Source organism: Ochotona princeps, chromosome 19 (genome assembly GCF_030435755.1).
Source record: "Ochotona princeps isolate mOchPri1 chromosome 19, mOchPri1.hap1, whole genome shotgun sequence".
NCBI classification, from domain to species: domain Eukaryota; kingdom Metazoa; phylum Chordata; class Mammalia; order Lagomorpha; family Ochotonidae; genus Ochotona; species Ochotona princeps.
The window spans coordinates 15,203,521-15,230,950 of NC_080850.1; the positions used below are offsets into that span (position 1 = coordinate 15,203,521).

The 27,430-nt window shown below is 45.7% G+C and overlaps 1 long non-coding RNA gene across 1 annotated transcript in view; it reads right to left on the reverse strand.

The window, feature by feature from the left end:
- Nucleotides 1-24,016, reverse strand: part of LOC131482603 (uncharacterized) — a 114,213-nt gene extending 90,197 nt beyond the window's left edge. The window contains exon 1 of the long non-coding RNA XR_009247150.1: nucleotides 23,933-24,016. This is a non-coding gene — a long non-coding RNA (uncharacterized LOC131482603). The remainder of the gene's footprint in view (nucleotides 1-23,932) is intronic.
- Between the last annotated feature and the right edge of the window lie 3,414 nt (nucleotides 24,017-27,430).

Sequence of the window (27,430 nt, forward strand, 5' to 3'; positions counted from 1 at the left end):
TAAAAAGAGAAAGAATGACCCGGGGCCAGTTACTTCACCTTTTGAGCATGCGCTTCTCTATCTGCAGGGTTGGCACTGTGAAGTAGCAAGCTAAGCCTCCACGCGCAGCACTGACATCCCATGTTGGCACTGGTTCATGTCCCAGCTGCTCCACTTCAATTCTAGTTTCCTATTAATGACCTGGGAAAGCATAATGGAGGCTGGTCCAAGTCCTTGGGCCCCTACACCCATGTGGCAGGTCCAGAAGAAGCTCTTGGCTTCAGATCGGCTCAGCGCTGGCACTGCAGCCATTTGAGGAGTGAACTAGTACATGGAAGATCTCTCTCTCTCTTTTTCTCTCTCTTTTTCTATATCTTTCTTTCTCAGCTGCGCTCTCTTTCTCTCTGTCTCTGTCACTCCTCCTTTCCAAACATTAAATTAATGTGGTTTTTTTTCAGTGGAAACCTTTACTTAAAAAAAATAATAATATAATGGGTCCAGCACAATAGCCTAATGACTAAATCCTCACCTTGCATGCACCAGGATTTCATACGGGTGCTACTTAGTGTCCCACCTGCTCTACTTCCCATCCAGCTCCCTGTTTATGACCTGAGAAAGCAGCAGAGGATGGCTGTCCTTGGGACCAAGTCCTTATGACCCTGCACCCACATTGGAGACCTGGAAGAGGCTCCTAGCTCCTGGCTCCTGGTTCCTGGCTTCAGATCAGCTCATTTCTAGCTACCTACTGTGGTCATTTAGGGAGTGAACCAGTGGACAGAAAATTTTTCTCTCTGTAGCTATGCCTTTCCAATAAAAATACTCTTCAAAAACAAAGTGGCATCTGCTCCACTAAGATTTTCATGTGGTTCAAAAAGCGTGGCAGGTAGTGTGACAAGGCATCAGCTAGATGGGAGCCACTGGTTTCCCACATTCCAGTGACAGTTGTCATGGAGGAAAGTCAGCTAAGATGTTTTTCTAACACCTCCAGAAGTCAGAAATTCAAATATACATACGCATACATATCCCTTTACCAGAATGCCCTTTTAATAGAGGACAGGAATAATGACTGCTACGTTCCTGATTGTATCTCCAGTGAGTAGAACTGCATTTTGAACTTCCACTCTAAAAAGAATGGAAAACCACAAAAAAAAGTCAGATCCATTTTGACCCTCCTTGAACAAGAATGAAATGAGGTACATGCACACTGTCTGAACCTTCACTGTGTCGTCCCCGGTCCAGATTAGCTGCAATCAGCCATGTCATGAGCGTGCTCAGACACAGAAGAAACACAGCACCCGCTTCGAGCCCAGACTGCGCACGAGTGCTCCTTTCCCCCAACACAGCCTGCAGATACAAACTCAATAAGCTGCAGCTTTGTTACCATGCTTACAAAGGCCAAGGAGACAGCTCTCCACTGAAAGAATGGCCTGGTGCATGCATTCCTTGCAGATAAATAATGTATGAAACCACTTTTGAGTTAACGGCACTTCTCAGCGACACTAACATTGATGGAAAACGTTAGCACGAGTTAGAGGGTGTTATCTGCACTGAGAGATGAGCTTTGGCCTCCTGTGGCCCAGGCCAGACATATGAGAAACAGCAACTCCCAGCCAATAGTTGGCCCCTGTGTGAAACAAGCTGTTATGATCAAAGACGACCAACACATGACCTCACCACATATCTTGCGGTGGCCACCTGTCTTGTTCGGCTTGAGATCCTATAAGAAAATACTAGAGCAGCTGGCCTGGTGGTACAGCACCACAATCCTCCCTCCTATGGAACCAACATCCCAGAGAGGCAGTGAGTCACGTTCCCGGTTGCCTCACTTCTCATCCAGCTTCCTGACTGTGGCCTGGGAAGGCAGTGGAGGATGGCCCAAAGCCTTGGGACCCTGCCCTCATGTGGGAGACCCAGAAGAAGCTCCTGGTTCGTGGCTTCATACTGGCTCAGCTTTGGCCACTGTAGTCACTTGGGGAGTGAACAGATGAATTGAAGACACCTCTCTCTCTCTCTCTCTTTTTCTGCATAAAAATAAAATCTGCATTTCAAATATAAATCATACTAGAGACTAGATAACTTGACAATGGAAAGTTATTTTCTGCTTAGAGAACTGAAGTCCAAGATCAAAATGCTTGGTCAGGTTCTTGTGAGAGATTCTTCTTGGTTGCAGTCACTTTCTTGCTATATGAGAGATAAAAAGAGAGTAGGTCTCTCCCATTTATATAACCACAGTCCCACTGAATTAGGATTCCACCTTACAACTTCATATCTCCTTAATTATTGCCTGAAAATCCTTTTTTCAATACAGTGCCATCCAGGGCCATGGGTCCAACACAGTGCTTTTTTGAAAGATTTATTTTATTTAACTGAAAGGCAGAGTTATGGAGAGTGGAAAAGATAGAGCTTCAATCCACTGCTTCGCTCCCCAGATGCACACAACTAGGCCTGAGCCTGGGCCAAGGCCAGGCTGAAGCCAGGAGCCAGGCACTTCCTCTAGGTCTCCCACATAAGTGCAGGGGCCTGAGAACTTGGGCCACCTTCTGCTGCTTTCCCAGGGACATTAGCAGGGAGCTGGTTTGGAAGCAGAGCAGCCTGAACTCAAACCAGGACCCATTTTGGATGCCACAATGAAGGTCCCTAACACAGAAATTTTGGAGAAAGGCATAGTACCACTGTCAAATTGCTGATCCAAAACCATTCTTCCTTAAGTTCCTCTTGCCTAGTTACCTTCCACTGCAAACAGTGGAAATGGTAAACCATCCTTTTTCCAGCCTCTTCTAAAACTGGCACCAGTCATGTGACATGCAACAATTTGTGAGTACAAATGTGTTTACAGTAGAAAGGCAGTTCTGAAAAGAGAATGTGTTTCCCAACCAGACAGACAGTACCAGTGTGCTGGTAAAATTCTAGATCAAAGCTCTCTTTTTGCTATAGGGATTAGATTCTGAGATTCAGCTTTAACATTAATTGAATGACAGGAGACAGGCCATCTCCAAAACTAGCATTATAGGGCCCGGCGGCGTGGTCTAGCGGCTAAAGTCCTCGCCTTGAAAGCCCCGGGATCCCATATGGGTGCCGGTTCTAATCCCGGCAGCTCCACTTCCCATCCAGCTCCCTGCTTGTGGCCTGGGAAAGCAGTTGAGGACGGCCCAATGCATTGGGACACTGCACCCACGTGGGAGACCCGGAAGAGGTTCCAGGTTCCCGGCTTTGGACTGGCGCGCTCGGCCCGTTGCGGCTCACTTGGGGAGTGAATCATCGGACAGAAGATCTTCCTCTCTGTCTCTCCTCCTCTGTGTATATCTGGCTGTAATAAAAAAAATGAATAAATCTAAAAAAAAAAAAAAAAAAAAAAAAAACTAGCATTATAAAATCTACTTCCTTGTGGAATGAATATATCAATGTATATTAAGGTGTTTTGTAAATCTTAAGTCCCAGTGAAAACTTCAGTCAAGGGCACTTGGACTCTGATCAGGCAGTCTGGGTTTAATGCCCAAGCAATCAATAGCATGTGATATTTAAGTAAAGTTCCAATTGTATTATCTATACTTTCCCCCAAAATAATTAAAATCAGTTCCCCCAGTTAAGAAGGGCCTCCCCAAGTTTAGGAGCAGAACTTCCTTCCAACCAGTTGTGAAACCACCTTAGCTCCAAGAAGAGCCAAAAGGAATTGGACAAGGTATCTGGGTGCCTGACCCCGCCCCCAATGTCTTTCCAAATCCTGAGCTCCTGGACACTCAGAGCTCAGAGCTGCCCGCCCACCCATCCCCGCCCCAGATGTATAACCAGAAAAAAAAAAAAAAAAGGAAGTCTAGACATAAAACAAAAAACAGGGAGGGAGGGGGGCCAGCATGGTGGCGTAGCGGCTTAAATCCTCTCCTTGGACGCGACGGGATCCCATATGGGCGCCGGTTCTAATCCAGCTCCCTGCCTGTGGCCTGGAAATGCAGTCCCTGCCTGTGGCTTTGGGACCCTGCACCCACGTGGGAGACCTGGAAGAAGCTCCTAGCTCCTGGATTGGCTCAGCTCTAGCCGTTGCGGACGCCTGCGGAGTGAATCATCGAATGGAAGATCTTCCTCTCTGCCTTTCCTCCTTTCTCTATATCTGCCTTTCCAATAAAAATAAATAAATCTTTAAAAATAAACAAATAACATGGGGGAAATAATTTCCACTTTAACTAACAGCTTGTATGCTAAGAGGACACGGGTAGCCACTATGGGCCCAAATCAGTTCATCAGAGCCACCTGGCAGAGCAACTGGCACTCGGGCTGTGAGTGGTCCAACTGCCCACAGTGTACCATTAGTGTGAGCAGGTAAATCTCGACCTCCTCATTTTCTGAGGAGAGCAAATCAATGCTTCCATTATTATTATTGCTCCCATGACACCCCTCCAGCAGTGGCTGAGCTGTTCTCTTACAGGCACAGAGCCAAAAGGATGACGAATCTGCTACTAAGACTCCATCGATCACAGAGCGAGGAGAAAGGATAAATGGGCAAGAAGCATCATTAGGATACAGGGAAGAGACAAAGTCTGAAAAGGCTTCCAACAGTGGCTCAAAGTATCAACAGAGAGCTTCCTTGGTGGAATTCAGGATGAGTTACAACGACAAAGAGCTGCAGACACTGAGTCTGGGACCTGAGTCTCTCTTTCAGCTGCCTTCATGCCCCTAAGATTTGCATTTAAAAACTCTTAAGATCTACTTTTCACTAGCTGAAAAGATCATCACTGATGAGTGAAGTGTGTGTGTGTGTGGTTCTGCTGTCCACGTTGCAGGGATGAGCTTCGCAGCATGCCTGCATGCACACTGGCATGCACGCTGGCACACACAAGCCAGCACCTCTCAGCTCAGTACCTGCTTCGTGGCAGTCCAGTGAGTGGACATGGCCCTTGATGAACACTCACTGCTCTAAAACAGTCGCACACATTAAGGTCAGACAAACAATTTGATCAAACAAAACTTGCTAGGCTCCACCTGAGCATCTTTCCATCCTCTAGGTTTGCATGCAGCATGAGAACACACCTTTCTAACCATTTCTCACGTCCAAGTCCAGATCACTGACACACACTGGACAGCTTCCTGCAAAGTAGCACCTGCACTCAGAGTTCCTTATCCTTGGAGCAGAGAAGTATACAGAAGACAGAAAAAAAAATCACCTACTGCCTTATCACTTATTACCACTGGACTTCCACACACATACATTCCATACCTTCACTTGTAACAACAACAAAAATAAAAACAGGGGAAAAAATTACACTGCACATTGTCCTGTGCCTATCCCCTTGGTAGATCAGCACAGCACGGCTCTCTTCACTCACGCAAGAGTCCCTTAGCAACACAATCTCTTAACAACGCACAGTACTGTCTGGATTCATCACAATGGAGTGTGAAACTTTTTCAATCACTTTGTTTTAATTAAGCATGCTCCGTGGAAAAGCCAAAGAACAAAGAAAAAGACAAACACATTCAATTCCTGTTAATAAGCTGATACGCCTCTTTCAATGCACACATTCCTGTGGATTAGAATTGTACATAAATTGAATCACAGAATCCAAGCTATAAGATGGCCTGCTTTGGCCGCTTGTGCAAATCAGGTTTGGATGAAATGAACACAAGCTCAGAAATCTTAGGAGTTGTATGTATTATGCACATGGAATAGTGATACAAATCCTGTTAGAAAGCAAAGCACTGTCTTGTTTAGAGTCGATTTCTGCAAGCTCCTCATAGAAATGCCAGGGTGTGTGTGTTTGTGTGTGTGTGTGTGTGTGTGCGTGTGTGTGTTGAATCCATATTTTGTTTCCTGGGACAGGTTGACACTAGGAAGAGTGTGCCTGCGCTGAGAATGAGTCCCATATGTCAAACAGAACTCGGTCTAGGGCAGTGTCCCAAGCACAAGTGGGCTGACATCCAGAACATGTAGAGCTTCCAGCCTAAGTCCTGGATTTTTTTCCACCAGTCTGAGATCAAAACCCCAGATCTCTGGTCTCAGCAGAGAGTCACCAACACACTCTTTCTAGAATGAGTTCCTAACTTAGGGTCTAATAAGCAAAGGTGGAAGTGGGCAGAGTGTGAGGAGACCCTTGATTCCTTCCGCCCAGGGAAAAGACCCACATCCTATACTTTCCAGAGCCTTCAGAAAAACAAGCATCCCTTTGTATCTGTATACAACACCAGTACAGTTTTTCTATTTAACATCTTTTTGCTCATTTGTTGTCATTTTACAAGTGAGGTGTGGGGTGAGATTCATGGTGATTCAGCAGGCAAAGCCCTGAGCACCCCACCCTGCCCCATGGTTAGTCACTCAATGAGCATGAGCGTCACTGCCAAGACAGATGGGAATTCACAGGCTGCAGGGTCTCCCACCTACTGCCTGTCTCCATCTTGGGTCCAGACCATATTTCAATTCTGTCATCTACTCAAGAGACACATCATACTCCTTTAGTGTATGGCAAATGGAACCTAAATTCTATTATGTCCATCTATTAGCTACACAGCCCTACCTTTCTGCCTAAAAATATAAAAATCATCAGTATCTGGGCAAACCTGAGCCTCTGAACAGATACAGCTTCCATGATGACAGGATGCAGCAGTCAGAGTCAGCAGGTAAAAGAGGCCTTTGAAATCACTGTACTCTCTGACCCCAGGACAAACTGGGAGTTGTGCCAAAGTCTAACTAGAACTTCTTTTGGCCTTGACCGGAATCCAAAAGAACAATATAGTCCCAGTAGGATTACAGAAGACAAAGAAGGCAAAGTTCAAATTAAGGGAGACTATAAGAGGAATAGACCCATGTTTCTCATCTTCTTTCATCACAGATCTTGAAAGGGGGCCAAGAAACCTGGCAGTGCATGCTGAAGAGGAATTGTCAGCTTCTATTCATTCCATCTGATCCTATGAATGCTTAGGCAGTGGGGGGAAATTACGTGGTCCTGCCATGTGTCTCAAGCTTCATTAAAGTGATTTTCTCCAACAGTCTCCTGTGCCAGCAAGTATAACATGGAGTTGAGTGCCTGAATCATCATAAATAATCAATAAATGCAAACAGACAGTGGCAGCATTCATGGGCAGGTGCACTGTTCTGGGATTATTCGCTGAGTAATACAGCCCAGCCTGAAGCTTGAGGCTTCTCCCAAACAGAAGAGTACCTTCCCATGAACAGCCCCCTCCCCTTCTGCCTCCAAGGCCTGACATCTTGGCCCTTCTGTCTCCACTCCTCCATATTCCAGGACAGTCAGAGAAAGTTCTTCAGGGTCTGTTCTCCCCGATGAGCCTCAAGTCCACGACGACAGAGATATCCCAGCTGAAGAACTGAATTTCACAGGTCTGACACTGACACAACCCATGGAATTCAGTTCTCAAAGCTGAGGATACACATAGCGCCCCTTCCTTGCAATCCAGGCTTGGCCCAGCCCTGGAAGATACAAGAGAGAACAACCTGATCAAACCAGGGCAGCTGTTTCTCCAAACCAGCCCTCATCCTGCAGTGGTGAGTCTCGCACATCTGCAAGGAGCATGCAAGACAGAAGGTGCAGCATCCAATGTCATTGCGCATGACAGCGACTCTCTCCAGCCTCATGCCCCTGCACAGGCGACCCTCTAGCCTGGAAAACTCTCCCTTTTATCTCCAATTCATCCACAGGTTCCACTTGCTTGCCACTTCCTCTGCAAGACCATCAACAGCACACACTGCTGGTAGTTTAACCAACATCTGTCCTCTCCTCTTTCCAGGATACTTAGAACCCCCAATTGGTATTTGGGCTCATGGACATCAAATCCAACGACTTCACATCCTGAGTGGGAGGAAAAGTGATGATCTTTCTGTCGTTTTCTTCCCCTTTCTCACGGCTTGGGTTGCAGTCATGGTGAGGAGGCAACAGGGTTCACAATCCAAAGAAGGGTAACATAGCAGGCTGGAAGATTTCCAGAACTGAGTGGCTCCCACAGGAGCCCCAGGCTGCTTACACCTGTGCTACTGCATGCACATTAAGTAAACACCTGGCTTAAGCCATGTTAGTTGGGAATCTCTCAGAGAGCACCAGATTGTTAGAGCTTCAGTAACAGCCCTTCTTTAACCTCCACCAACTTCTTGCTACAATTTCTCATGATAACCAATGCTTTCCTTCATAGCACTTATCTCCCCAACAAGACTATATTTTCCACAAGGCAGAGTCTGGGATAATAGCTTTTTTTTTTCTTCAGTGCACTTAGCTTTATTGGCATACTAAGATACCAGGAAAATATAGCTTGTCAAAAATCTATCCATGGAATTCAAAAACATTTTTACCAAAATAAACTTCAGTTCCATTTTTCTTGTTTTATTGTTTCAACACTTATTTGAAAAGCAGAGTTACAGAAAGAGGCAGGCCAGCAACAGAAGTCTTCCATCAGCACATATACTCTCCAAATGGTTGCAATGGCCAGACCGAATAGGTCAAAGCCAGGAGCCAGGAGCTTCATCCAGGTCTCCCACATGAGCGTAGGAGCTAGATCAGAGAGGGAGCAGCTAGCTGAGACACAAACCAGAGCCCATGTGGGACCCACACACTGCAGACATTGGCTTAACTTGCAGCACTGGCCCCATGCAGTTTCATTTGTACATGAACTTTTTTCCATTCACATACCATACAATTCACCTATTCAAAATATAAAACAGGGTAGTTGTTTGGCAGAGCAGTTGAGCAGATGCTTGGGATGCCCATAACCCACATGAGTGTGTCTGATTCCAATCTCAGTTCCTTGGCTGCCAATCCAGCTTCCAGCTCATACACACCACCCCAGGAGTCAGCAGACAATGGCTACACACACAAGACTGAGAGGAATTCCAGACTCCTGGTTTCTGCCTGGACTATAAGTAGCTGCTGGGTATTTAGCAGGGGGAGGGGAGTGAACAGCAGAAAAATCTCTCTCTCCCCCCCTTCTCCCCCCGACCCTCCCTCCCTACTTTCCCCTTACTCCACCCCTCCTTTCTCTTACTCCCTCCTTTTCAAACAAAATGAGAATAAATTTTTTAAATAAAGTATAAAATTTTAATTCATTCATTTTAATATTTCATATTATAGGACCATCACCATAATTAATTTTAGATCATCTTCATCACTCCCAAAATACATTTTGCACCCATAGGCAGTCATTTTGCATCCCCTACAAAGCCCTAGGCAATCACTGATTACCTTCTATTTATATATCAGTTGCCTCTTTTAGACATTTTATATAAATGGGCTCTTAGGTGAACTTTATGACTTTTCTTCCACATGAGACATGCTGTTCAAAGTTTCCGCATGTTTTACCATGTATCTGTATTGTATCTGTAATATAGACAAATACTATTCTTACTGTATGGTTTCACCACACTTCATTTACCGCTTCTCAGCTGCTGAACATTGAGGTAATTTCCACTGTTTGGAGAGCTTCCTCTGGGTTCCCATGTGGCTTCAGCGGCCCAAGGCTTTGGGCTATCTTCCACTGCTTCCCCAGGCTATTAGCAGGAAGCCGGATCTGAAGTGGAGCAGCCAGGACTAGAACCGGTGCCCACATAAGATGCAAGCACAAGGAGGGTTAGCTTGCTATGCCACCACATCAACACCAGTCATCATAGTGAATGTGACGTGGTATGTAATGGTAGTTTTGATTTGCTTTTCCCTGACAGCCAATGATGCCGGGTTGGTTTTTTTTTTCCATGTATTTATTGCACTTACATAGCTTCTTTGCAGAAATGTCTATTCAGATCCTTTTTCAATTTGTTAATGGATTTTCTTTTACTATTATAGTGTTCTTTATATATTCTTTTTTTAAGATTTTTTTTTTTTTTTTTTTTTTTTTTTGGAAAGGCAGATCTACAGACTCTTTCTACAGAAGAGTCAGAAAGATCTTTCATCTGCTGGTTTATTCCCTAAGTGGACCCAATGGCCTGATCTAAGCCGATCCAAAGCCAGGAGCCAGAAGCTTCTTCCAGGTCTCCCGTGCAAGTGTACCATCCTCGACTGCTTTCCCAGGCCACAAGCAGGGAGCTGGATGGGAAGAAGAGTAGCTGGGACATGAACCAGGGCCTGTATGGGATCCAAGTGTTTGAAGGGAGAAGATTAGCCAATCAAGCCATTGTACCAGACCCTTTATATATTCTTTTTTTAATATATATTTTCATTTTGAATTTCTGAATTATGTGGTACACTTTCGTATAGATTTGGAGGCCCGGCACAATAGTGTAGTGGTTAAAGTCCTCGCCTTGTATGCCCAGGATCCCATATGGTCACCGGTTCTAATCCCGGCAGCCCTGCTTCCCATCCTGCTTCCTGCCTGTGGCCTGGGAAAGCAGTCGAGGATGGCCCAAAGCCTTGGGACCTTGCACCTGCATGGGAGACCCGGAAGAGCTCCTGGCTCCTGGCTTCGGATTGGTTCAGCTCCATCCATTGCGGCTCACTTGGGCAGTGAACCACTGTACGGAAGATCTTCCTCTCTGTCTCTCCTCCTTTCTGTATATGCATCTTTCAATAAAAAATATTTAAAAAACAAAACAAACCAATTTCGTATAGACTTGGATTCCCCCCCAAACTCCCACCCTCCCGACAGGTTTTCCCTTTTTTACTAAAGTGGTATAGTCCTTCATAAGGAATCATAATTCCATCAGTCTCTTATTTAAGTGTACCCCAACATTGCTGGTACAGACATGTCAGACAGTCCAGCATCCCACCGTCTACACATGTCCAACAGGTTCACTGGGAATCCATCTTTCGTCTGGAAGCAGGGATGCATGTTGCATTATACCCCCACATCTGGATATGGTAGACCCGAGGACTCCATCATTATACATTTCCATAATTGAGAAGCCATGAAACAAGGTCAACAACTGGTATGAGTTAAAACAACAGCCTCAACAACCACCACCACCACAACAAATTACAGCACCATGAAAAAACGCATCACTAAGTAACCAACACACAGGTGACAAAAAGGAAATACAAAAGTCTCTTGGGAAAAATGATGCCCCCCATGTAATCCATAAGCCAGCAATGAATTTGACAAGAGAAAAGAAAGTATCTGGAATAAATAAAACTGAAATAAAAAACATCAAAACACATGGGATGCAGCAAACATTTTGATACTTTCTCCTCTTCTGCAGGTTGTTTTTAACTTTTTGAGTGTGTGTATACAGAAACATTGTTACTAGCTTATAGTACATGTCTGCATCATGCCACGGATCTGGAAGGACAGACAGAAGTGGTCAGGGTTCTAGTCTAGCAGTCAAGATGCCTGTCTTGCATATGGGAGTGTCTGGGTTCAGTCCCAGACTCTGGCTGTTAATTCCAGCTCTGAGCTAATCCACATCCTGAGACGCAAAAGTGATGGCGCAAGTATTGGATTCCTGTCATCCTGATTGGAGTCCTGGATTCTGTTCCTGGCTCCTGGTTCCAGCCCAATCTAACCTTGGTCAATGCAGACATGCAGTTTGCGAATCAGTGAATGGGAGCTTTCTAACTGTCTGGGCTTCTCCGCCTTAAGTAAATAAATAAATAAATAGTAGGTAACCCTTTCTTAAGGAAGGAAGAAGGGGAGAGAAGGAAGATAGACAAACAGAAAGAGATGGGAAAGAAGAAATGTGGAGATCATATAGATTAATTTCCTTATTTTACAGATAAAGACTGCAAATGTAATGACAGGAATATGGTGACATGATGACACCATAAAAACTCGGGGTGTCAGAGACCTCCTCGGGAAATACACCCCTCCCTGCAAGCAGGCACTAAAAGGAGCAAAAAGTGAACTAATATAAAAGTGCCAGTTGAACTTACACAATCCAACAGCTAAAGCAACCAAGGCAACAAAAGGTAGCAGGTGGTCCAATTACCGGTACAGGATACAGTACAGGGTATCATAATTCATTTTTCAGATTGTTGCTAATTTCCACCATCAATGGGGAGACTTTGTGGTTTAACTCAAGCAAGGGTCCCACTAAACTAGCCCCAAATCACACAAGCCCTGGGTCTTCCCTTTCATAAAAGATCTTAGACACCAAATGCTACCTCCACTCAAAGAGGCCCTCTGTATGAACTGAGTCCTAACTACTGCTGGATTCCCAGAGCCTAGTCCAAAGCAGATGCCCCAAAATAGCATTTGACTGCTGAATGAGTAAGCAGATGAGTGGCAAGTATGCCATCAACCAGAATCTCACAATCTTAGCAAAGCAAATGAGATCTGAGTTTCTGGGTGGGAAGATGCAGACACAGCCCGTGGACACAGCCCAAGTCAGTGAAATGTCATCGGAAAATGGGGGGAAGTTAGGGAGGTTATACCAAGTGCTAGCATCCCATATGGATACTTATTTGAATCTGGATGCTCCTCTTCCAATCCAACTCCCTGCTAAGATGTCTGGGGAAGCAGCTAAGGACAGGCGAAGTGCTTGGACCCCTGTACCCACATGGGAGACCCAGCCTGGCCCAGCCCTGGCTATTGAGGCCATCTGGAAAATGAACCAACTAACAGAGGACCTCTTTCTCTCACGCTCTCTCTTTTTTTCTCTAACTCTTTCAAATAAATAAAAATAATTCTAACCCAAAAAAGAAACAAAAAAAAATTCACGTTTGGCTGCCAGGCTCCATTCCAGCTGACAGTTGGCAGAGGTGGAAAGTGCAATGACGTATCTCCACCTCTGTCCAGGTGGCGTGCTGTACTGCACTCCTGCCTCTCATTCCTCCTCTTCCTGCCAGGCTGCACTCGCCATTCACCCCCAGCTCTAAGCCAAAGCTGCAGGGACTTGCATTCTGCTTGGAGCCACACAATTTGCTGATTCACACAGATATCTTGTATTGCTGAAGTTCCAGCATCCATTCCTTTTACTCAAATTATTCCCTAGACACTCAGCCCTCCTCAGATGGCAAATCATGACTTGGCTGTCACCCTAAGAAGACACAATGAAGTATGGGAAGGGCTCCACTATTTCACTCCTTAAGGAAGCTTTCTCCTTGTATATAAAAGAAAACCAAGACATAGAAGAGACAAAATCAGTGTCTTTACAAAATGCACTAACTTAATAACTCTGAGACATAGGAGTCAGCAACATGGAAACCTATAAAAAGGGAGAGCCACACAAACCAAAGCCACCATATATCAGAGGCCAACTTGACAGGCAAATCTCACCTCCCTGATACAAAGCCATCAGAAAATGCAATAATTGCCTCCCTACTGGATGGCAGCAGAAAGGGGAAGAACAGAAGGAGGAGGAGTAAGAAGGAGGAGAGAGAGTGAAGAGGAGGAGCAGGAGAAGCGAAGCAACTGGAACACTCGGCTAGCACACACAGCATATATCTAACTGTCCTGTCTGATGCCTGCCTCTTGGAGCCAGGAAAAACAAGCAAAACAAAATCAAAAGATGTAAAAGAATAGATAAGGCAAAAGGGAGCAAGTTACAGAAATGTAAAATAAACTCCCAATGCCTATAAAACAGTATCATGGAAAATAACTTCTAAAAGGAACTCTCAAAAACAAAACAAGAAAAATGTAAAATAAGAAACTGCAGCAGGCAACATCAGAGTATGTACAAAGCCTGGCATTCAGAGGAGGCTAGATCTTTCCCTTCATCCCCTCTGCAGGTCCTGTCAGCTCTGCCGTCACAGTTCTTGAACCCGAGCTCTCGCCCACACACGCCCCCATCAGCCTGCACCCAGACCTCGACCACAGCCTTCTTCCGCTCACCCACTCGGGCCTCCGCAGCCTGCTCTGCAGACACAACCGGCGGGCTCTCATCAAAAGACAAATCAAATTCTACTGATCCCCTGCATAAAGCTCTCTTACAGCTTGTCACCATACTGAGAACCAAATTCAGACCCTTCAGTGTGGCCCGTAAGACCCCATGTGACCCAGTCTCCCCCTATCTCCAGGCTCATTTCCTGCCACTCTTCCCTCATTCAGCTACCCCACCCAGCTGGCCTCCTTACTGTCCCCAGTTGCACCACGCTGTTGCCTTTTCCACCAACACATCAGGGAGGCCAATGCTAACTGCCCTCTAAATCAACTACACCCACGTGTACACACACACACACACACACACACACACACACACACACACGCTTGGGCTCTCCCCTTGCCCAACTCGCCCAGTTAGGGTCTATTATTCTTTCCAGCCAAAGCTGTATATTTGTTCACTGCCTCGGAAGATCGTGAGCTTCATGTGAGTGGGCATCTCAATCAGAATCATGATTGGCATGGAGCGGGTCAGTTCTCTGCCTTTTTTCATTATTATCCACTTCAGGAGACTTATGAACATTGTCTCCCCTCTCTAAAGCCCTAATATCACAGACACACAGTTGTCCTCTATGCATCTCCATGCCTTAGCCAGAGGTCTCATGCTTTTCATCCTGTAACAGTCCTTCTTCCTGCCCTCAATGGGTGGGGGAGAGGGAGTGGGATGCTACATCTCCCTAGTAGAACTTCACAGAATAGGATAATTGGCAAATATGTGTGGAATGGATACAATAAGCTCAAAGGCAGGTATTATCCAAACTACAAAATCATTCAGCCAGAGAACCACAAGCCTGCCCCCAGCCCAGTTCTACAATCCCTACTGTGCTGTATGCCCCCGCTGACACTTGCAATAATGAGGTTCTCAGGCTTTATTATTATTATTATTATTATTTCCATCCAGCTCCTCCTGCTGTTTGGGATCACTACATTCACTTTTCCTTCATCATCCTCCCCAGGCATACATTAAAACCCAGCCAAGTGCCCCTACCCATAATCCTGGCCCTGCTCTCTGAAAGCTTAAGGTGGTGGGTAGCCAAGCAGGATGTTTCGTGCAGCACACCGCGTTCCCTGGGAGGAGCAGAGACTGGGTTTTGAGAGGAACACACATCACCGTGGCAGAATCACCCCTTCACATCCCTGCTGTCAGCACTCATGCAGGGAGTTCCCGCTGTGCCAGGTCTGTGCTGTCTGCAGGGATACAGAGAAGACAGGGGTGGCCCTGCCCCCACGCTCAGGGCGCATAAAGGGAGCAAGCAGGACCTCCTCCATCACCCCAGGAACAGTGAGACTCAAATGTGATCAAGTCTACCAGCGGGAACACATAACATAACATCCAGATGATGAAAAAGAAGTGACATTAGGGAAAAGACCTTTATTACTACAGTTAACAGGCCACTTGGAATGACATTATCCCACGTTGGAAGTGCCTAGAATCAAGTCCCAGCCCTATTTCTGAGTCCAGCTTCCTTCTAATGCACACTGGGAAGGCAGCATATGATGGCTCAAGTAGCTGGGCCCCAGCTACCTTACGGGAGACCTACACTGAATGCCAGGCTTCCAGCTTGAGCCTGGCCCAGCCCTGGCTATTGCAGGCGTTGGGGAGCGAACCAGCCAATGAAGAAAGTCCTCTCTCCTTCACTCATTCTGTGTGTATCTGCCTTTCAAGTAAACAAAATAAATACAATTTTTAATTTTTTTAATTAAAAAATAATAAAAGAAGTGTCATTTAAGTAGCCATCCCACAGAGTAAGTAGCTGTGGTTTGGTGAGGATCAGGTAAGAGGGAATCCAGGACAAGGGATACAGAATGTTCAGAGGTAAGTCACAATCTGGCATAGGGTGGGCCCCCTCAGCCAAGGTCAGTCATGAGAAGGGCGATGGCACGAGATGAGGGAGACCCAGGCAGGCAGTCTCTGCTGGCTTTGCCTAGGAATGTAGAGCTGACTTCAGCAGAAGAGAGAGGAAGCAGGAAAGGCTGGGATCCACACTGTGTTGTTTAGACATTCTGGCTGGGTGTGACGAGCATATGGGAAGAAGATAAGGGCTAGTCCTGCATGGCCGGCATCCAGCCACACAACGCAACATGTGACCGGCAGGGTCTCCTGAGACTGTGACGGTCGCATTTTCAAGCCTCCTCTGACCTCTTCCCCACCACAGCAGCGCAAGGCACATGGTAGACAATCAGAAGACTTTGCTGTGGTCGGTGCCTGGCACATGGTAGGCAATCAGCAGACCTTCCTGCGGTCAGCATCTTGTGATAACAAATTTGATAACTTTATTGTGATGAATAACTTCTCCCTGCCCTCTGAAAGGTGCCCTGTCCCAAGTCACATCTCCCACCTCCTGCCTGAAGGACACAGATATTGTTTCCAACAATCACCACAGCTTTCACATGCCCTTTGTAGGCTCCCTGCACGGTTGCTGCATTGTATACGAAGCTGGACACAAGGACCTACGGGTCATTTCCTGGGACCTTCCCTGCCCCCTGGCTTGGGCCAACCCCAGCTACCCCTGCCCTTCACTTCTGCCAGTGCTGCTGAGGCAGTCAATGAAGATGAACTCCCACAGCATAACCAGATCATCTCTCAGAAAGGAGAATAGGGCAGAGCAGTTCAGCAGAGAAATTGCCTTCCGTTTACCATAAGGTACCCTGTATTAGGAGCTGTTCTGTCAGCTTCATGAGATTTGCATTCAGAAAGCACAGAAACAAGAGAACAATATGAAAGTCTTTTAACCCTTGACCGACTACATCTATCAGCTAGATGGCTCCATCCACCATTAGCATTTCTACAGTGCAGAATCCAGGAAAACTACAGTAGTATGAAACCACTGGAAAGCTGAATTCTTTTTAAAACCAACTCCTACTGTTGAGCACATGTATACCTGGTTTGGTTATGGTGCCTGGTGATACAGAGGCAATTTCTAAAGAAACCACCTCCTTTCCTTTAAATATGTTTCCTATATTGGGGCTAGCACCATGGTATAGAAAGCAAAAGCCTCCACCTGCAGTGGTAGCATCCCGTATGAATGCCAGTTCCTGTCCCAGCTGCTCCATTTCCAATCCAACTCCCTGCTATGGCCTGGGAAAACAAAGGAGGATGGCTCAAGTTCCTGGGCCCCTGTGCTCCCGTAGAAAACCACAAGGAAGCTCCTGGCACCTGGCTTCAGATCGGCTCTCTCTGGCCATAGCAACCATTTGAGGAGTGCATCACAGATGGAAGATCTCATGTACCAAGTGTCTCTCTCTCTCTCTCTCTCTCTCTCTCTCTCTCTCTCTCTCTCTGTCTCTCTCTCTTTCTTTCTCTCTCTCCCTCTCCCTCCCTCCCTTCCTCCTTTCTCCTCCTCCTCCTCTCTGTAATTCTGTCTCTCAAATAAAAATATATTTTGAAGGAGCTTTCCTACATTTAATGCACAATTTAAAACTAACCCAAAAGTTGTTTTAAAAAAATTACTTTTCTAGGCACATTCCTACCCAAAGGAAAAATACATAGTCTAGAATTTTATTCTTTCTACATACAACTGGAATAAAGAAATGGGTTTCCAAAATGTGAGGTTTTTGAGACATATATCTAGTATACCCTTACTGTATACCTAGTACACCCTAACGTGTGTGTGTATGTGTGTATTACTCTAACATGTATCTAGTATAACCCTAACCCTAACTTTGTAAATATTTCTTCAAAGTTAAAGCAATCTCAGTCTTCCAATTCATGGCCAAAGGGTAGAAAAGAGATATATACAAAATTGCTTTAAATGCTCACTATTTTGTTTTTTTTTTTAAGATTTATTTTATTTTTATTACAAAGTCAGATATACTGAGAGGAGGAGAGATAGAGAGGAAGTGGAGCTGCTGGGATTAGAACCAGCGGCCATATGGGATCAAGGCAAGGACCTTAGCCACTAGGCCACGCTGCCAAGCCCCACTATTTTGTTTTAAGATTCATTTTTTTAAATTGGAAAGTCAGATTTAGAGAGAAGGAGAGACAGAGAAAGATCTTCCATCCACTGATCCATTCCCCAAAAGGCTGCAATGGCCAGAGCCAAGCCAGTCTGAAACCAGGACCCAGGAGCTTCTTCCAGATCTCCCACATGGGTGCAGAATCCCAAGGCTTTGGACAATCCTCTGCTGCTTTCCCAGGCCACAAGCAGGGAGCTGGAAAGGAAGTGGAGCAGCCAGGACATGAACCAGCACCCATATTGGACCCCAGTGCATGCAAGGTGAGGATGTAGACACTAGGCTACCACATTGGGCCCTAAATGCTCATTATTACAAAACAGTCTCTTACATAGCACTTCATCTTTTAACAGGTTCATTTAGATCTCTACCCACAGCCTGAGGAGAAAAGTAGGAGCAGAGTTGGAAATACTAAAGAACTAGAGTCAACACATACTTAACAATATACAGAAACTGCAGGCCAAGCCTCCAGTCCTGAACTCTGCCAGCCCTTTGTGTAAGGCAAATTCCCCTTAGAACCACGAAGTGAGTTCATGCAATGAGCAGAATTCATCGCACACAATGGCAGCCTAGGCACCCTGTGGCAGGCACCTCTCAGCTCGGGTCCCAGAACGCAAAATATGCTTAAAGTCACACAATCGATGGCTGGAGTCACTAAGCACAAGTGGGTGTTCCTTTTCTCTTCCACCCTGTCCACTTCAAACTGTTTGGAGTTGATGGAATTCCCTATTCCACAGCCCTGTTTCCATGGCCTTAGCATCTGTGTGTGTGTGTCGGCTCCACTCCCTCTACAGTTACTAAGGGACCAGTTTCGGAGGCAAGACCATCCCTGAAGGCCAGTAGCCTGACATCCTTTCTTCTTCCATGGAGTTTGACACGCCCAGCTGTGGAAACACGGCCCTCACTCCCTTCTCCAGGGTTCACACTCTCAGAAGCACAACATGTTGCTTTTGAACTGAATATATTCCCTGTTCCTAGCACAATGTCTGGTTCCAGGGAGACACCCAAACAATAATAATTCTCATCATAGCTAATGTGTTTCAAGTGCTTACAGTATGCCCACACCTGAATTACACAGATCATCTCACTAGAAATTCACAAAAAAGCAGTGAGGTTCACAATATTCTCAACATCATAAAGGTCATCACTTGCGAACCCAGGACATTCCTCTTTCCTGTTCAAACCTGGAAGAAGAAAGCTAGTCCTTGCAACAGAAGAGATACTGCGCACCTGCCATCACCAGCCAGCTCTTGTTGCAAACTAGAAATACTTGTTCCCACCAGAGGTGCTCTCCAGCCAGTTTAAGAACCAGCACCACGGTTTTACAATAGCTTTAAAAAAAAAAATCTATGCAACAAACTGACATGAATTGCTGGAAAATGACGAACTTTCCATCCTCCCTCCCTGAGTTGCAAGATGATGGTATGTTTTAACGGTAAATGAGCAAGGCGTTCCCGAAGCCATCAAGTGAGTGAATCAAGTAAAGTCCTCCGTTTTCTCCTTATCCCACGTTTCTGTCTTCCCCACTGTCATTACCATATTGCCTAGAAAATCATTTCTGAGCCTTTCTGCTGCTGCGCAGAGCTGGATTGTCACTTAAAGGCCCATTAACGAACTGGAATTGCTGTTCTGTGGCTACGACTAAAATTCACAGGCAGCACAGACAAGTTTATCATGGGAGCTGATTAATTAGCAGTTACAGAGTTCTGAAAATAGAGTTCCATTTCATTAACAGACTTATCTTTTTTTTTGGTGAATATGACTGTAATTGAAACATATTTGCTCCATAGTGAGAAACCATGCTGCAGGTGGAAGAGAGGAGACTATGTGATTACTAGGAGTGAGGTCTGACATAAGGATAGCTCAGATCCCGTCACAATGAACGCTGAGCCAGGATCATTTGCAGTTTGCTAAGAAGGGGAAGGAGGTGCACAGTTGTTAAAGAGGGGAGCAGCAGTGAACAGCCTGACTTCAGAGCCATAGTTCTCAACTAGGGCATAGGAGAACTGAACCCCCAGGGGACGTGCAATGTTTAGGAGCATTTTTCACATTGTCATAATTTGGGTGTCACAAAGCAGGGGGCATCTGGTGGGTAAAAGGATTTTGTTAAACATCCTACATGCATAGGATAGCCTCCCCAGAGCCAAGAATTATGAGCCTCAAAATGTTTACCAAGCTAAGACAGAGAAACTCTTACTCAAAGCTTGGTCCTTACTATTGGCATGGGGAATTCTGTTTCAGAGGTAAATTGTCAATGAGTAATCCCCTTTCATGGGCACCAGCGGCAGTGCTAATTCCTGGCAGGCCACCTCTGTCACTGCGGCAACTGGCAGATGGAACTTCACTTCCCTGAAGACTGAATTGAATCCCTTAGTAATTATGGTTAAACATATGACACAGGGTCAGAAATAGCAAATGGATCACTGGAACAAAAGTGACGTTCTAGAAAGATATCAGTATTTGCGCTGGAATTTAGGACCAGTAAAATTCTTCTTTCAAAGCAGAGGAACTAATTAAAACACTGAAAAGGATGCACAAATATTCTTGATGTATCTACACAGCTTTTCCCTAATTCTAACTCTGGGTCATGGCTTTGGTGTAGCAGGTAAGCTACCACGTGGGGCCCAGAAATCCCTGCCTCTGCTTCCGGTTCCAGTTTCCTCCTAAGGGAATCAGCCTGGAGGGCAGCAGATCATGGCGCAAGCACGTGGGTTCCTGCCACCCACATGGGAGACCCAGACAGAGTTCTGGGCTCCTTGCTTTCAGCCTGACCTAAGCCTTGGCCTTTTGCAGCCATGTGTGGAGTGAAGCAACAGATGGAAGATCTCTTCCTATCTGTCTCCTCTCCTTCTGCCTCCAAATTTCTCTTTCAAATAAAACAAAAATCAACTGATTTTTTTAAAAATTTAGTAAATAAAGTTATCCCAAAGTTAAAAGCTTTTTTAAAACAAAGGAAAGACTGTTATCTGTAGATGAAAAAAGCTCACATTAGATCCATATTGCACCATGTATGAAAAAGCATTTCAGAGGGATGAGTTAAGTACAAAAACACAATGAGATAACAACACTATAAAAGAATTTGAAGTATAAAGCCAAATATTTAAAGCCTTCACTCGAGGAAGGGCTTTTTCAACACAGCACAAAAAAGCATTAAGGAAACACGGAAAGGTTGGAAGATTCCCCGTGTGGCAATGCCATTCACCTTACAGGGGCTATTGGAGGGTGGAGGATTTTCAGTTCAGCCAAGAAAGCACCAGAACTGTTGTTGCAGCTCTCAGGGAGAAACCTCGCAGCCAGAGGTTCAAATCTCTGGTTAGAGCCAAAAGGAAAGGCCCTTTGGGGAACACCCATTGGCATTCCACTCTGATTAGTTTCAGACTCAAGGGGGGAAATTCTCCTTCCTCCCCTTCCTCTCCCTCCAGAGGTTAGAGGAAGTCTCTGCCAAGTGGTCAGAGCATTGCTGATGCTCAGGTGTAACCCCAGAGCCCATTTCTGGGTTTTGCTAGAACAGTGGGCTGTTTTCTCCCTAGACTAATGACTAAACTAACGTGGGAGATGTTTTCTCCAGCTGAAGCAGCTGGGCACAGCCACTGTGGAGTAGGGACTGCTGCTTCCTGCACCCCAGGCCCACCCCAACATGGTGGCGGTTGTGTGATTCCCCCCAGGGTCCAAAGAGACAAACCTATAGAAAGTCTTTAGATCCACATCAAAATTCTGAAATCAAGATTCCTCCATGATCGGCAAAACTATCTTATGCATTAAACTTCCAAAAACTACTAAAAATCCAAGATATGTGCTGTTCTCAACATGAACTAGCATTCTTATTTCCAAAAAGTAACATAATCAAACAGTCATGCCTGTAAGGATGTCAGTTTTTGGCAGACTGAGAATCCTGAGAAAGATCTAGACAGCCATGTGGACAAAGCCCTTTGCCATCATTTTGACAGCGTATTCATTCAAGTGTTTTTTCTCATTATCTTGTCTTAGAAAATCAAGATGCCTTTCTGCAGGAAGGATAACAGATAATATGCAAAATACTACAATGGAGCCAGGAGGAATGGAATAGTTGATTGTAAATTGAGTACCTACTAGGTAGTGAGATCTTGATTAGATCATTTGTTCTCTTTGCAATAAAATGTGTATAACTAATTCAACAAATACTCAGGGGCTAGTGCTGTGGCACAGTAGATTATGCATTGCCTCATGACACCAGCACTGGTTTTGAGTTCTGGCTACTTTACTTCCAACCCAGTTCCCTGCTAGAGAACTTGGGAAAGCAGCAGAGAATGGCCCAAGTCCTTGATACCCTGCCACCCACATGGGAGAACACAGATGGAGTGGCAGGCTCCTAGTTTCCGCCTAGCCCAGATGTGACCATTGAGGCCACTGAGGGAGAAGGCAGCACAGAAACAGCAGATGGAAGCCCGCTTTCTCTGTGTCTCTCCTTCCATGTCACTCTGCTTTACCAATAAATCAATCTTTAAAAAAAAAATACATTTCCAGGCCTGGAACGGTAGTCTAGCAGCTAAGGTCTTCATCTTGCACACTCCAGGATCCTATATGGGCGCCAGTTCTAATCCCGGCAGCTCCACTTCCCATCCAGCTCCCTGCTTGTGGCCTGGGAAAGCAGTCCAGAACGGCCCAAAACCTTGGAATCCTGTACCCACGTGGGAGACCCGGAAGAGGCTCCTGGCTCCTGGCTTCAGATTGATGCAGTTCTGGCCATTGTGGCCACTTGGGGAGTGAATCATCGGATGGAAGATCTTCCTCTCTGTCTCTCCTTCTCTCTGTATATCTTACTTTTCAATAAAAATAAATAAATCTTTTTTAAAAATTACATTTCCATGACATCTCAATGTCCCTATGAATCTTACAAATTTATGAACAAATTACATGAAAATATTTCAGCAAATTAGAAGTCATAAAACACTTTACAACCTATTTTAAAATTTTTCCATTTCTATTAAGGCTAAAGAGATGATAAAAGGAAGGGGGTGGGGAGGATTTTTGCTAGATTGCAGGACAACCAGAAGGAGGAATCACCTTTGCTATTCAAAAAAGTCAAAAAGTGACATAAAACAGACTTTTAGGGACCACACCCAACTCTGCTGCAGCCAGAGAAAACAAGGAATGACCACAGATCCAGTCTCAAGTTCTACTGCAGGAATATAAAACGCTGGGCAAAGTTGCCCGAGACCCAGCTACTGTGCCACATGCTGACAACCTGGGCAAAGTTTCTACCTCCTCCTCTCTCACCTGTTCAGGGGTTCCAAAGAGTGTTAGGTATAAGAACAACAACGAATAACCAAACAAATTGAGCCATTTCTACTTAACAACCCATTGTTAACAACTTGGGCCTCCCATCCCTCCCACCCCACCCAGCGTCAGCAAAGCACTTCCATCAGAAGGGCCCGAGAAAAAAATCAGGGAAGGTCCCCAGCAGACGAATAAAATAACAAATGAAATCAAGGTCCCCATGACGGGCCACATTGTGATGCCATCATTAAGCCCCTCAAGAGTTCAATCAACGTACAGTAAAGCCAAGCTGACAATGTGAAAAAGACTCCATTGTTAATTTTAAAAATCTGTTAATATTCAACAGCAAGATTGAAAGAGCATGAGACTGGGAATATGCTCAAAGTCATACCATCTCTCTCAACCCCAAGGCTCCCAACAAGCACACATCTACTGTGCAACATTCTCATGCTATTGTCCCTGCATCAAGGTTTACGACTCACTGAATAGAGGCCACCATCCACAACTCCATGGTACAAACCATATTATTTTATCATCCATGCAGGTTCTGAGCCATTTCCCTACCCCTACTCCAACCAGACTCTGAAAATAACAACAGGTTGAAAATATTTTTCTTTTGGCCGTGGAGTCACATCTTAACTAAAACACTGGAAGTATCTCCAAGCCACTGATGCTTTCATATTTATAGACCACGGCAGAAGTCCCACCTACTTTAACTCTAATGTCATTCAATATGTCTTAAACATCTTGATTATATCTTTAATGTGCCATTTACTTTGCAATAATCCCTTGTACAAAAGCCGGCGGCCTCTCAGACACAAGATAAGCACATAATAAATCAGCTTGCAATGATTATTTTTTTTCCCAGCTCCTACTCACAGCGAGCTCCTAAAATTCCTTCTCATTTCATCTGTTCCAACTCAGCCACGCTTCTCCCCCTCCTCATTCGGCAGCTGCCTGCTGCCTGAGCAGCCCACCCCTTGGCCTTGGCTTCCTGCCCAGGATTTACCATTCCGTGCAACCCTGCGGCTGCCACCCAGGCAAAGAGGGTTGTCATGTGTCCTAGAGGAAGAGCATCTTTCTGGAGAAAGGCTCTTGTATACTGGGTGGAGGAAAGCACGCAAAGGCCGATTTGCATATGCTTTTATTCCACTTCCACACCCTGCCCGCTAGCGCTCTCTGGAAAGTCCCTTCTCAATTCCCTCCTCCAGCAGCCTGTGAAGAGGAAGAGGCCGGGCAGGAATGGAAGGTCACTGTCTGGCAGCGTCAGCAACTGCCTGGATGAAGCCATCAGCTCCTGCCTGATGTCCACAGGGCCTGGACCCACAGGCTGGAGTCAGAGACCCTCTTGCAGCCCACCCTCGGGATGGGGCGGCTGCCTGGCCTTGGTGCTCAGGAGTTGGGTGCGACGTGCGCGTGCTTGCCCTTCATCCTCCCAGGAGGAAGTGCTGGTCAGGCGCTCCCGCCCCGGCTTCCTGTCTGTACTCCCCGCAACCCCTGGGGGAAATCCCGAGAGCTGCCCAATGAGCCTGGTGGCTTTTCAAGGACGCGCAGGCTGAGTTTCAGCCAAAACCTCAATTTAACGTTAGCCAAAAATAAATAAATAACATGTGCTGGCATTAAGATAAAAAAAAAGAAGAAGAAGAAGAAAACAGACTTTAGGGTGAGGATCAGGCAGAAAGCTCTGTTTTACCTGGACTTTTCTCTGCGTTTGAACAAAGGGATATTATGAACTGTAAACTGGCTGCTTGAGGGGAGCACCTTGCTGGCTTGTATCCCCAACTATGGCTAACATGATCAGCCTCATTTCCACCAGCCTGTACCAGACATGCGGCCCTGCTGGGAGCTGCACATGCAGAATCTTCCCCAGCGCCACTGCACTGGCATCTGGCTGCCAGGACTGAGATCTCACTTTATGAAGAAGCATGCATTGTGATGTTAGGAGAGATTTGGCCAAGGTCACACTATTAGAAAGATCTTCTGTGGATGTCTTTCGCTGTCCCAAATTAGAAAGGCCTACAAGGCCCTGTGAACATGCAACTATAACTACAAATGCAAATTCCCAGCCCCGGCCTCCCTAGGAAAGAGCCAGAGCTGAGGTTTTTTGCAGAAACAACTTGCCTGAACTTCCAGAGAAGTGTTCATAGTTCCTCTGGTTTGGTTCCCAAAGGTGGGTTCTGACATCTATTAGCAACAACTTTGTTAAAAAGCAGATATTTGTTGACCACTTAGGATATGCTAGACAAATTTCACCTAGGTATTTAATCCACTTGGTATCCCCCCAGAGAAGTTAATACTATTACTTTCTGGTTACCAATGAAAAAACTGAGGCTCTGAGAGACTTGGAAATGTACCCAAAGTCACATAGCACAAACTAGGGAGAAGCCAGGACCTGTACTGAAATTTGTTCTCTGCAAATCTCTGAGACCCATACAATGTGTTACACTGCCTCTCTCAAGGTCTACATCCAGACTGCTTCCTTAGGAGGGATTCTTTCCCTGTCTCTCCCAAGAAAAGGGGCTTCCTAAGAATGTGGGTGGAGCCTTAGGTCTCTGAGCAGAGCTCCGGGCACCATTTTGATGAAACACCGAGTGGGCAAAAGCGAGGAGGCCTCAGGGTGGCTAGAAGAGTTCAGAGCATTCTGAACCAGTCCCAGGTCCAATTGAACAGCAAATGCCCTATGGCTGAAGCTTTTATAAGAGGTTAACAACTGCGCGATGTCAGTGACAATTCTGTATAAAAAGATCCAAAGTTATTTGGATCCATTAGCTGGTGCTGGACTCTGCTGGAATAAACAGAAGGAACTCTGGCCTGGCTAGTTACCACTAACAAGTTCATTACCCTGGTCCCAGGCCATTAACTTGATTTCTGCATTCCTAAGGGCGTTTTCACAACAGCTGGGGCTCATCTGGTTTGATTTCCCAGAAACAGGCAGGTGGATGCCTGGATCCAGGTTTTAAATAGCTATACATTCTATGTCTGTAACTTCTGACTTTTTCCTTGGGAAACACAGACTCCAAATTCTTGAGGCCGCTTTTCAGAGATAATATGTGAATTTAGTCTCACCCTTCTATAATCAAAGTTTAGATCGTGTTTATTTTTTATTTTGCTGGGGAAAGGGTGGATGTGAGCTTATACACCATATATAGAATTTATGTTACAAGACAGGCTGTGCACTTGACTGCCATCACCTCGCTTAATGCTGCAAAGATTGGGAGGACCATCTCAGTTTTACAGATGAAAATATACAAAAGATACAGCACCCATCCAGCACACGTGAGATCCAGGAAGGAAGGGGCAGAGCTGGTGGGGAGATTAAGGGGCTGGTCCCCTCGCCGGTCAGCTACTCCCACTGGAGAGTTTTGGCTGGGATAGAGACAGACCCGACTAAGCAAGGCTATAACACCTGTGCGCTGCATGTGGACTAGATCAGGGCCGCAGCATCAGCTGGCAGAAGCTGGGACTGGGGACTAATTCTGTCGAGCCAAATCTCAGGACCACCTAAAGAGTGCATAAACCGGGACAGAGAGACCTGGGAGGGAAAAGTGGGTTCCCCCTTCTTGGGTCACTATTCCCGTGGGAGGGCATGAAAACTAGGACGGGGGCTGGGATGGCTAGACAGAGGCACTCAACAACATCTGTGAGGGCTGGATGGTTGAGTTGGTTAGATAGAACTAAGCTTTAATACCCATTGACAAGTACCAGAGCCAAATGGGATGGGGGACAGACTGGTCTTCTGCTACACATACTGGCAAACCAGGGTAGGGGGCGGGCTTGGTGGGGGTTATTGTGGGTCGCCCCGACTAGGCTGCAGCTCCCACTGGTTGATGTAACGGCCGAACCAGACTGGACTGCAACACCCATTGGTTCCAGTGCAACTCGGGACTGAAAACAGAACCAACACAGCAATTGCAACCACCAGCTGATCGGGGTGATGGACTGTGCCGGACCCTGTGCTTGCTAGAACATATAAGAATCTAGTCTGGGAATACCTCAAAGTATCTTTGGAGATCTCCCCAATCGAACTGCTGGACTCAGAACTCTAACCAAGAAAAGACAGAAGACAGAACAGGATAATCAGTCATCTCAGCTATATGTTGGCAGCAAATTATGGGGCAAACGGAGACTTTATGATGGACCATATCAATCGGTGGACGACCTCATTGAGCGAAACTGGCAGCGATTCATAACTGGAGAACTATTAACACCACTCGAGCACATATCTCAGAGCATGCCCCACATCCGGGACTTGGGGTGGGCGGGAAACCGGGTGGGGCTTCTCCCTCAATATCCCCCTTTACCTCAGATACATGATGGAAACAATATGGACATAATAGCATTACCCACTTTCCTATCCCCCTGAACCTTTTTTTTTCTTCTTTTTCCTTTAACTGTAATCAACTATGTAAAGATTGTCAACAACAATACAATAAAAAGAAAAAAAAAAAAGAAAATATACAAAAGATGGAGGCTTACAGATATATATTAGTTCCTAGAGTCAAACATT